Source organism: Hyla sarda, unplaced genomic scaffold, assembly GCF_029499605.1.
Source record: "Hyla sarda isolate aHylSar1 unplaced genomic scaffold, aHylSar1.hap1 scaffold_571, whole genome shotgun sequence".
In the NCBI taxonomy this organism is placed as follows: Eukaryota; Metazoa; Chordata; class Amphibia; order Anura; family Hylidae; genus Hyla; species Hyla sarda.
In genome coordinates this window covers 179707-192909 of record NW_026610583.1, presented here as the reverse complement: position 1 = coordinate 192909, position 13203 = coordinate 179707, and the positions used below count along the sequence as shown (strand labels likewise).

Sequence of the window (13203 nt, the reverse complement as noted above, 5' to 3'; positions counted from 1 at the left end):
GGGGGGAAGGACATCATACAGGAGAGGGGTCTCCACCCAAATATATTACACTCAGGAGGGAAGGACATCATACAGGAGAGGGGTCTCCACCCAAATATATTACACTCAGGGGGGAAGGACATCATACAGGAGAGGGGTCTCCACCCGAATATATTACACTCAGGAGGGAAGGACATCATACAGGAGAGGGGTCTCCACCCGAATATATTACACTCAGGAGGGAAGGACTTCATACAGGAGAGGGGTCTCCACCCGAATATATTACACTCAGGAGGGAAGGACTTCATACAGGAGAGGGGTCTCCACCCGAATATATTACACTCAGGAGGGAAGGACTTCATACAGGAGAGGGGTCTCCACCCGAATATATTACACTCAGGAGGGAAGGACTTCATACAGGAGAGGGATCTCCACCCGAATATATTACACTCAGGGGGGAAGGACATCATACAGGAGAGGGGTCTCCACCCGAATATATTACACTCAGGGGGGGAAGGACATAATACAGGAGAGGGGTCTCCACCCGAATATATTACACTCAGGGGGGAAGGACATAATACAGGAGAGGGGTCTCCACCCGAATATATTACACTCAGGGGGGAAGGACATCATACAGGAGAGGGGTCTCCACCCGAATATATTACACTCAGGGGGGAAGGACATCATACAGGAGAGGGGTCTCCACCCAAATATATTACACTCAGGAGGGAAGGACTTCATACAGGAGAGGGGTCTCCACCCGAATATATTACACTCAGGGGGGAAGGACATCATACAGGAGAGGGGTCTCCACCCAAATATATTACACTCAGGAGGGAAGGACATCATACAGGAGAGGGGTCTCCACCCGAATATATTACACTCAGGAGGGAAGGACATCATACAGGAGAGGGGTCTCCACCCAAATATATTACACTCAGGAGGGAAGGACATCATACAGGAGAGGGGTCTCCACCCAAATATATTACACTCAGGAGGGAAGGACATCATACGGGAGAGGGGTCTCCACCCGAATATATTACACTCAGGGGGGAAGGACATCATACAGGAGAGGGGTCTCCACCCGAATATATTACACTCAGGAGGGAAGGACATCATACAGGAGAGGGGTCTCCACCCGAATATATTACACTCAGGGGGGAAGGACATCATACAGGAGAGGGGTCTCCACCCGAATATATTACACTCAGGGGGGAAGGACATCATTTTTTTTTTTTTTTTTAAGCCGAGGAACGTGCTTTCGATTCACCCAAAGTGCAAGAAAAAGTGCACACGTGTTACACTAAAAAAAACGTGCACAAAGGATGCGGTCTATCGCAAGCCCTTCTCCGATAGGAGAGAGGCCCCCCAACAAACCTTACCCTTCGCCTCCGGACCAAAAGGTACCTGCGAGGTTCCAGGTTCGATGTCCCTTTTCGCCGAAGCTACTAGGGGACCACAAATGCTCCCGGCATCCTCCTTGGCGTTAGCCAAGGTATCTGCCCGCAGAGCCGATTACGGTAGGTACCCTGCCAAAGCAGGAGTACCCGGGGTGTTTGCAGGGAGGTGCGGAACCTAATGGCCACACACACCTCCCCTAGACCGCCAGGAGGGACACCCAGAAGGGCTACCGCATCCTGACAAATCCTGTGAACACACAACACGCAAAAAGTGACACAGTGAGACAAAAAGAAATAAATAAGTGAATGTGTGCAGATATACTGCCCGGACATCCGGCCGGATCTATAAAAATTTCTCTGATCCTAGCCAGAAGGCCGGGAATCAAGAGGTGAGTGCCACAAGGTGAAGAGATTATGGTGCCCGTGCTTCAACTCAGTGAGTCTATCCTCCCAGTGAGTTTCGGCACCTCGGGGTCACCACTCCCCGAGGCACAAAAGTACCTCGGCTCTAGACCCTCTCAGCCTCATGGCGAGACCTGGAGGGAACAGGTCACATCGGGGCAGCCGTCGAGCTGATTCCTCAGAACCAGCCCCAGAAAGCCCTGGTACACCTGCATCCTCCATGCAGCACCCATCCCCACCAGCCCCATACCGGCGTTACTGTCCACCGGCATGAAAAACTGATAAGAACAGATACTACACTTGATCTTAGCCAAAAGGCCGAGAAGCGACTTCATACAGGAGAGGGGTCTCCACCCAAATATATTACACTCAGGGGGGGAAGGACATCATACAGGAGAGGGGTCTCCACCCGAATATATTACACTCAGGAGGGAAGGACATCATACAGGAGAGGGGTCTCCACCCAAATATATTACACTCAGGGGGGGAAGGACATCATACAGGAGAGGGGTCTCCACCCGAATATATTACACTCAGGAGGGAAGGACATCATATGGGAGAGGGGTCTCCACCCAAATATATTACACTCAGGGGGGGAAGGACATCATACAGGAGAGGGGTCTCCACCCAAATATATTACACTCAGGAGGGAAGGACATCATACAGGAGAGGGGTCTCCACCCAAATATATTACACTCAGGAGGGAAGGAAATCATACAGGAGAGGGGTCTCCACCCAAATATATTACACTCAGGGGGGGAAGGACATCATACAGGAGAGGGGTCTCCACCCGAATATATTACACTCAGGAGGGAAGGACATCATATGGGAGAGGGGTCTCCACCCAAATATATTACACTCAGGGGGGAAGGACATCATACAGGAGAGGGGTCTCCACCCGAATATATTACACTCAGGAGGGAAGGACATCATACAGGAGAGGGGTCTCCACCCAAATATATTACACTCAGGAGGGAAGGACATCATACGGGAGAGGGGTCTCCACCCGAATATATTACACTCAGGGGGGAAGGACTTCATACAAGAGAGGGGTCTCCACCCGAATATATTACACTCAGGAGGGAAGGACATCATACAGGAGAGGGGTCTCCACCCCAATATATTACACTCAGGGGGGAAGGACATCATACGGGAGAGGGGTCTCCACCCCAATATATTACACTCAGGGGGGAAGGACATCATACGGGAGAGGGGTCTCCACCCAAGTATATTACACTCAGGGGGGAAGGACATCATACAGGAGAGGGGTCTCCACCCGAATATATTACACTCAGGAGGGAAGGACATCATACAGGAGAGGGGTCTCCACCCAAATATATTACACTCAGGGGGGAAGGACTTCATACAGAAGAGGGGTCTCCACCCAAATATATTACACTCAGGGGGGAAGGACATCATACAGGAGAGGGGTCTCCACCCGAATATATTACACTCAGGGGGGAAGGACATCATACAGGAGAGGGGTCTCCACCCGAATATATTACACTCAGGAGGGAAGGACATCATACAGGAGAGGGGTCTCCACCCGAATATATTACACTCAGGGGGGAAGGACATCATACGGGAGAGGGGTCTCCACCCGAATATATTACACTCAGGAGGGAAGGACATCATACAGGAGAGGGGTCTCCACCCAAATATATTACACTCAGGAGGGAAGGACATCATACAGGAGAGGGGTCTCCACCCAAATATATTACACTCAGGAGGGAAGGACATCATACAGGAGAGGGGTCTCCACCTAAATATATTACACTCAGGGGGGAAGGACATCATACAGGAGAGGGGTCTCCACCCAAATATATTACACTCAGGAGGGAAGGACATCATACAGGAGAGGGGTCTCCACCCAAATATATTACACTCAGGGGGGAAGGACATCATACGGGAGAGGGGATTCCACCCAAATATATTACACTCAGGGGGGAAGGACATCATACAGGAGAGGGGTCTCCACCCGAATATATTACACTCAGGGGGGAAGGACATCATACAGGAGAGGGGTCTCCACCCGAATATATTACACTCAGGAGGGAAGGACATCATACAGGAGAGGGGTCTCCACCCAAATATATTACACTCAGGGGGGACAGGCTGGTGGCGGTAGATGCTCTCTCAGTCCCGTCCATCTTCACCGGGAGGCCTTCTTCTCTGCCCACGGACTAGTGATGCTGCATTGACGCGCAATGATGTCCATGCTGGGCAGACATATGACGTCAGGGGTGTCCCTACATGGTGGTATCAGTGCCACTAGTCCGAGGATAGCCCGGAGCAGAGAAAATGGCCGCCCGGTGAAGATGGACGGCCCAGACCAGCTCACCCTCCCACCAGAATGCGGACGGTCCCTGCAGCTACTAGGACTGGGGAGGTGAGAAAACAAAAGGGGGGTCATATTGATAGGGGGGTCTGGATGATTACAGGGGGTGATATGGACAGGGGGGGTCTGGATGATTACAGGGGGTGATATGGACAGGGGGGGGTCTGGATGATTACAGGGGGTGATATGGACAGGGGGGGTCTGGATGATTACAGGGGGTGATATGGACAGGGGGGGTCTGGATGATTACAGGGGGTGATATGGACAGGGGGGGGTCTGGATGATTACAAGGGGTGATATGGACAGGGGGGGGTCTGGATGATTACAGGGGGTGATATGGACAGGGGGGGGTCTGGATGATTACAGGGGGTGATATGGACAGGGGGGGGTCTGGATGATTACAGGGGGTGATATGGACAGGGGGGTCTCCACCCAAATATATTACACTCAGGGGGGAAGGACATCATACAGGAGAGGGGTCTCCACCCGAATATATTACACTCAGGGGGGAAGGACATCATACAGGAGAGGGGTCTCCACCTGAATATATTACACTCAGGAGGGAAGGACATCATACAGGAGAGGGGTCTCCACCCAAATATATTACACTCAGGGGGGAAGGACTTCATACAGGAGAGGGGTCTCCACCCGAATATATTACACTCAGGGGGGAAGGACATCATACAGGAGAGGGGTCTCCACCCAAATATATAACACTCAGGGGGGAAGGACTTCATACAGGAGAGGGGTCTCCACCCGAATATATTACACTCAGGGGGGAAGGACATCATACAGGAGAGGGGTCTCCACCCAAATATATAACACTCAGGGGGGAAGGACATCATACAGGAGAGGGGTCTCCACCCAAATATATTACACTCAGGAGGGAAGGACTTCATACAGGGGAGGGGTCTCCACCCAAATATATTACACTCAGGGGGGAAGGACTTCATACAGGAGAGGGGTCTCCACCCGAATATATTACACTCAGGGGGGAAGGACATAATACAGGAGAGGGGTCTCCACCCAAATATATTACACTCAGGAGGGAAGGACATCATACAGGAGAGGGGTCTCCACCCGAATATATTACACTCAGGAGGGAAGGACATCATACAGGAGAGGGGTCTCCACCCAAATATATTACACTCAGGAGGGAAGGACATCATACAGGAGAGGGGTCTCCACCCGAATATATTACACTCAGGAGGGAAGGACATCATACAGGAGAGGGGTCTCCACCCAAATATATTACACTCAGGGGGGAAGGACATCATACAGGAGAGGGGTCTCCACCCAAATATATTACACTCAGGAGGGAAGGACTTCATACAGGAGAGGGGTCTCCACCCGAATATATTACACTCAGGAGGGAAGGACTTCATATAGGAGAGGGGTCTCCACCCAAATATATTACACTCAGGAGGGAAGGACATCATACAGGAGAGGGGTCTCCACCCGAATATATTACACTCAGGGGGGAAGGACTTCATACGGGAGAGGGGTCTCCACCCGAATATATTACACTCAGGAGGGAAGGACATCATACAGGAGAGGGGTCTCCACCCGAATATATTACACTCAGGAGGGAAGGACATCATACGGGAGAGGGGTCTCCACCCGAATATATTACACTCAGGAGGGAAGGACATCATACAGGAGAGGGGTCTCCACCCGAATATATTACACTCAGGAGGGAAGGACATCATACAGGAGAGGGGTCTCCACCCGAATATATTACACTCAGGGGGGAAGAACATCATACGGGAGAGGGGTCTCCACCCAAATATATTACACTCAGGAGGAAAGGACATCATACAGGAGAGGGGTCTCCACCCGAATATATTACACTCAGGGGGGAAGGACTTCATACAGGAGAGGGGTCTCCACCCGAATATATTACACTCAGGAGGGAAGGACATCATACAGGAGAGGGGTCTCCACCCAAATATATTACACTCAGGGGGGAAGGACATCATACAGGAGAGGGGTCTCCACCCGAATATATTACACTCAGGGGGGAAGGACTTCATACAGGAGAGGGGTCTCCACCCGAATATATTACACTCAGGGGGAAGGACATCATACAGGAGAGGGGTCTCCACCCGAATATATTACACTCAGGAGGGAAGGACATCATACAGGAGAGGGGTCTCCACCCAAATATATAACACTCAGGGGGGAAGGACATCATACAGGAGAGGGGTCTCCACCCAAATATATTACACTCAGGAGGGAAGGACTTCATACAGGGGAGGGGTCTCCACCCAAATATATTACACTCAGGGGGGAAGGACTTCATACAGGAGAGGGGTCTCCACCCGAATATATTACACTCAGGGGGGAAGGACATCATACAGGAGAGGGGTCTCCACCCGAATATATTACACTCAGGAGGGAAGGACATCATACAGGAGAGGGGTCTCCACCCAAATATATTACACTCAGGGGGGAAGAACATCATACAGGAGAGGGGTCTCCACCCGAATATATTACACTCAGGGGGGAAGGACATCATACAGGAGAGGGGTCTCCACCCGAATATATTACACTCAGGGGGGGAAGGACTTCATACAGGAGAGGGGTCTCCACCCGAATATATTACACTCAGGAGGGAAGGACTTCATACAGGAGAGGGGTCTCCACCCGAATGTATTACACTCAGGAGGGAAGGACATCATACAGGAGAGGGGTCTCCACCCGAATATATTACACTCAGGGGGGGAAGGACTTCATACAGGAGAGGGGTCTCCACCCGAATATTTTACACTCAGGAGGGAAGGACTTCATACAGGAGAGGGGTCTCCACCCGAATGTATTACACTCAGGAGGGAAGGACATCATACAGGAGAGGGGTCTCCACCCAAATATATTACACTCAGGAGGGAAGGACATCATACAGGAGAGGGGTCTCCACCCGAATATATTACACTCAGGAGGGAAGGACATCATACAGGAGAGGGGTCTCCACCCAAATATATTACACTCAGGAGGGAAGGACATCATACAGGAGAGGGGTCTCCACCCAAATATATTACACTCAGGGGGGAAGGACATCATACAGGAGAGGGGTCTCCACCCGAATATATTACACTCAGGAGGGAAGGACATCATACAGGAGAGGGGTCTCCACCCGAATATATTACACTCAGGAGGGAAGGACATCATACAGGAGAGGGGTCTCCACCCGAATATATTACACTCAGGGGGGAAGGACATCATACAGGAGAGGGGTCTCCACCCGAATGTATTACACTAAGGAGGGAAGGACATCATACAGGAGAGGGGTCTCCACCCGAATATATTACACTCAGGAGGGAAGGACTTCATACAGGAGAGGGGTCTCCACCCAAATATATTACACTCAGGGGGGAAGGACATCATACAGGAGAGGGGTCTCCACCCAAATATATTACACTCAGGGGGGAAGGACATCATACAGGAGAGGGGTCTCCACCCGAATATATTACACTCAGGGGGGAAGGACATCATACAGGAGAGGGGTCTCCACCCAAATATATTACACTCAGGAGGGAAGGACATCATACAGGAGAGGGGTCTCCACCCGAATATATTACACTCAGGAGGGAAGGACATCATACAGGAGAGGGGTCTCCACCCGAATATATTACACTCAGGGGGGAAGAACATCATACGGGAGAGGGGTCTCCACCCAAATATATTACACTCAGGAGGGAAGGACATCATACAGGAGAGGGATCTCCACCCGAATATATTACACTCAGGGGGGAAGGACATCATACAGGAGAGGGGTCTCCACCCAAATATATTACACTCAGGAGGGAAGGACATCATACAGGAGAGGGGTCTCCACCCAAATATATTACACTCAGGGGGGAAGGACATCATACAGGAGAGGGGTCTCCACCCGAATATATTACACTCAGGAGGGAAGGACATCATACAGGAGAGGGGTCTCCACCCGAATATATTACACTCAGGAGGGAAGGACTTCATACAGGAGAGGGGTCTCCACCCGAATATATTACACTCAGGAGGGAAGGACTTCATACAGGAGAGGGGTCTCCACCCGAATATATTACACTCAGGAGGGAAGGACTTCATACAGGAGAGGGGTCTCCACCCGAATATATTACACTCAGGAGGGAAGGACTTCATACAGGAGAGGGATCTCCACCCGAATATATTACACTCAGGGGGGAAGGACATCATACAGGAGAGGGGTCTCCACCCGAATATATTACACTCAGGGGGGGAAGGACATAATACAGGAGAGGGGTCTCCACCCGAATATATTACACTCAGGGGGGAAGGACATAATACAGGAGAGGGGTCTCCACCCGAATATATTACACTCAGGGGGGAAGGACATCATACAGGAGAGGGGTCTCCACCCGAATATATTACACTCAGGGGGGAAGGACATCATACAGGAGAGGGGTCTCCACCCAAATATATTACACTCAGGAGGGAAGGACTTCATACAGGAGAGGGGTCTCCACCCGAATATATTACACTCAGGGGGGAAGGACATCATACAGGAGAGGGGTCTCCACCCAAATATATTACACTCAGGAGGGAAGGACATCATACAGGAGAGGGGTCTCCACCCGAATATATTACACTCAGGAGGGAAGGACATCATACAGGAGAGGGGTCTCCACCCAAATATATTACACTCAGGAGGGAAGGACATCATACAGGAGAGGGGTCTCCACCCAAATATATTACACTCAGGAGGGAAGGACATCATACGGGAGAGGGGTCTCCACCCGAATATATTACACTCAGGGGGGAAGGACATCATACAGGAGAGGGGTCTCCACCCGAATATATTACACTCAGGAGGGAAGGACATCATACAGGAGAGGGGTCTCCACCCGAATATATTACACTCAGGGGGGAAGGACATCATACAGGAGAGGGGTCTCCACCCGAATATATTACACTCAGGGGGGAAGGACATCATTTTTTTTTTTTTTTTTAAGCCGAGGAACGTGCTTTCGATTCACCCAAAGTGCAAGAAAAAGTGCACACGTGTTACACTAAAAAAAACGTGCACAAAGGATGCGGTCTATCGCAAGCCCTTCTCCGATAGGAGAGAGGCCCCCCAACAAACCTTACCCTTCGCCTCCGGACCAAAAGGTACCTGCGAGGTTCCAGGTTCGATGTCCCTTTTCGCCGAAGCTACTAGGGGACCACAAATGCTCCCGGCATCCTCCTTGGCGTTAGCCAAGGTATCTGCCCGCAGAGCCGATTACGGTAGGTACCCTGCCAAAGCAGGAGTACCCGGGGTGTTTGCAGGGAGGTGCGGAACCTAATGGCCACACACACCTCCCCTAGACCGCCAGGAGGGACACCCAGAAGGGCTACCGCATCCTGACAAATCCTGTGAACACACAACACGCAAAAAGTGACACAGTGAGACAAAAAGAAATAAATAAGTGAATGTGTGCAGATATACTGCCCGGACATCCGGCCGGATCTATAAAAATTTCTCTGATCCTAGCCAGAAGGCCGGGAATCAAGAGGTGAGTGCCACAAGGTGAAGAGATTATGGTGCCCGTGCTTCAACTCAGTGAGTCTATCCTCCCAGTGAGTTTCGGCACCTCGGGGTCACCACTCCCCGAGGCACAAAAGTACCTCGGCTCTAGACCCTCTCAGCCTCATGGCGAGACCTGGAGGGAACAGGTCACATCGGGGCAGCCGTCGAGCTGATTCCTCAGAACCAGCCCCAGAAAGCCCTGGTACACCTGCATCCTCCATGCAGCACCCATCCCCACCAGCCCCATACCGGCGTTACTGTCCACCGGCATGAAAAACTGATAAGAACAGATACTACACTTGATCTTAGCCAAAAGGCCGAGAAGCGACTTCATACAGGAGAGGGGTCTCCACCCAAATATATTACACTCAGGGGGGGAAGGACATCATACAGGAGAGGGGTCTCCACCCGAATATATTACACTCAGGAGGGAAGGACATCATACAGGAGAGGGGTCTCCACCCAAATATATTACACTCAGGGGGGGAAGGACATCATACAGGAGAGGGGTCTCCACCCAAATATATTACACTCAGGAGGGAAGGACATCATATGGGAGAGGGGTCTCCACCCGAATATATTACACTCAGGAGGGAAGGACATCATATGGGAGAGGGGTCTCCACCCAAATATATTACACTCAGGGGGGGAAGGACATCATACAGGAGAGGGGTCTCCACCCAAATATATTACACTCAGGAGGGAAGGACATCATACAGGAGAGGGGTCTCCACCCAAATATATTACACTCAGGGGGGGAAGGACATCATACAGGAGAGGGGTCTCCACCCGAATATATTACACTCAGGAGGGAAGGACATCATATGGGAGAGGGGTCTCCACCCAAATATATTACACTCAGGGGGGGAAGGACATCATACAGGAGAGGGGTCTCCACCCAAATATATTACACTCAGGAGGGAAGGACATCATACAGGAGAGGGGTCTCCACCCAAATATATTACACTCAGGAGGGAAGGAAATCATACAGGAGAGGGGTCTCCACCCAAATATATTACACTCAGGGGGGGAAGGACATCATACAGGAGAGGGGTCTCCACCCGAATATATTACACTCAGGAGGGAAGGACATCATATGGGAGAGGGGTCTCCACCCAAATATATTACACTCAGGGGGGAAGGACATCATACAGGAGAGGGGTCTCCACCCGAATATATTACACTCAGGAGGGAAGGACATCATACAGGAGAGGGGTCTCCACCCAAATATATTACACTCAGGAGGGAAGGACATCATACGGGAGAGGGGTCTCCACCCGAATATATTACACTCAGGGGGGAAGGACTTCATACAAGAGAGGGGTCTCCACCCGAATATATTACACTCAGGAGGGAAGGACATCATACAGGAGAGGGGTCTCCACCCCAATATATTACACTCAGGGGGGAAGGACATCATACGGGAGAGGGGTCTCCACCCCAATATATTACACTCAGGGGGGAAGGACATCATACGGGAGAGGGGTCTCCACCCAAGTATATTACACTCAGGGGGGAAGGACATCATACAGGAGAGGGGTCTCCACCCGAATATATTACACTCAGGAGGGAAGGACATCATACAGGAGAGGGGTCTCCACCCAAATATATTACACTCAGGGGGGAAGGACTTCATACAGAAGAGGGGTCTCCACCCAAATATATTACACTCAGGGGGGAAGGACATCATACAGGAGAGGGGTCTCCACCCGAATATATTACACTCAGGGGGGAAGGACATCATACAGGAGAGGGGTCTCCACCCGAATATATTACACTCAGGAGGGAAGGACATCATACAGGAGAGGGGTCTCCACCCGAATATATTACACTCAGGGGGGAAGGACATCATACGGGAGAGGGGTCTCCACCCGAATATATTACACTCAGGAGGGAAGGACATCATACAGGAGAGGGGTCTCCACCCAAATATATTACACTCAGGAGGGAAGGACATCATACAGGAGAGGGGTCTCCACCCAAATATATTACACTCAGGAGGGAAGGACATCATACAGGAGAGGGGTCTCCACCTAAATATATTACACTCAGGGGGGAAGGACATCATACAGGAGAGGGGTCTCCACCCAAATATATTACACTCAGGAGGGAAGGACATCATACAGGAGAGGGGTCTCCACCCAAATATATTACACTCAGGGGGGAAGGACATCATACGGGAGAGGGGATTCCACCCAAATATATTACACTCAGGGGGGAAGGACATCATACAGGAGAGGGGTCTCCACCCGAATATATTACACTCAGGGGGGAAGGACATCATACAGGAGAGGGGTCTCCACCCGAATATATTACACTCAGGAGGGAAGGACATCATACAGGAGAGGGGTCTCCACCCAAATATATTACACTCAGGGGGGACAGGCTGGTGGCGGTAGATGCTCTCTCAGTCCCGTCCATCTTCACCGGGAGGCCTTCTTCTCTGCCCACGGACTAGTGATGCTGCATTGACGCGCAATGATGTCCATGCTGGGCAGACATATGACGTCAGGGGTGTCCCTACATGGTGGTATCAGTGCCACTAGTCCGAGGATAGCCCGGAGCAGAGAAAATGGCCACCCGGTGAAGATGGACGGCCCAGACCAGCTCACCCTCCCACCAGAATGCGGACGGTCCCTGCAGCTACTAGGACTGGGGAGGTGAGAAAACAAAAGGGGGGTCATATTGATAGGGGGGTCTGGATGATTACAGGGGGTGATATGGACAGGGGGGGTCTGGATGATTACAGGGGGTGATATGGACAGGGGGGGGTCTGGATGATTACAGGGGGTGATATGGACAGGGGGGGGTCTGGATGATTACAGGGGGTGATATGGACAGGGGGGGGTCTGGATGATTACAGGGGGTGATATGGACAGGGGGGGGTCTGGATGATTACAGGGGGTGATATGGACAGGGGGGGGTCTGGATGATTACAGGGGGTGATATGGACAGGGGGGTCTGGATGATTACAGGGGGTGATATGGACAGGGGGGGTCTGGATGATTACAGGGGGTGATATGGACAGGGGGGGGGGGGGTCTGGATGATTACAGGGGGTGATATGGACAGGGGGGGGTCTGGATGATTACAGGGGGTGATATGGACAGGGGGGGTCTGGATGATTACAGGGGGTGATATGGACAGGGGGGGTCTGGATGATTACAGGGGGTGATATGGACAGGGGGGGGTCTGGATGATTACAGGGGGTGATATGGACAGGGGGGGTCTGGATGATGACAGGGGGTGATATGGACAGGGGGGGGGTCTGGATGATTACAGGGGGTGATATGGACAGGGGGGGGGGTCTGGATGATTACAGGGGGTGATATGGACAGGGGGGTCTGGATGATTACAGGGGGTGATATGGACAGGGGGGTCTGGATGATTACAGGGGGTGATATGGACAGGGGGGGGGGTCTGGATGATTACAGGGGGTCTGGATGATTACAGGGGGTGATATGGACAGGGGGGGTCTGGATGATTACAGGGGGTGATATGGACAGGGGGGGTCTGGATGATTACAGGGGGTGATATGGACAGGGGGGGGGGTCTGGA

At 51.7% G+C, this 13203-nt stretch overlaps 2 non-coding genes across 2 annotated transcripts; both read right to left on the bottom strand.

The window, feature by feature from the left end:
- Positions 1-1923: 1923 nt before the first annotated feature.
- Positions 1924-2111, bottom strand: LOC130340154 (U2 spliceosomal RNA). The gene has a single exon (XR_008880337.1). It is a non-coding gene; the product is annotated as a U2 spliceosomal RNA (small nuclear RNA).
- A 7676-nt stretch (positions 2112-9787) lies between these two features.
- LOC130340153 (U2 spliceosomal RNA) lies at positions 9788-9975 on the bottom strand. Its single transcript, XR_008880336.1, has one exon. It is a non-coding gene; the product is annotated as a U2 spliceosomal RNA (small nuclear RNA).
- Between the last annotated feature and the right edge of the window lie 3228 nt (positions 9976-13203).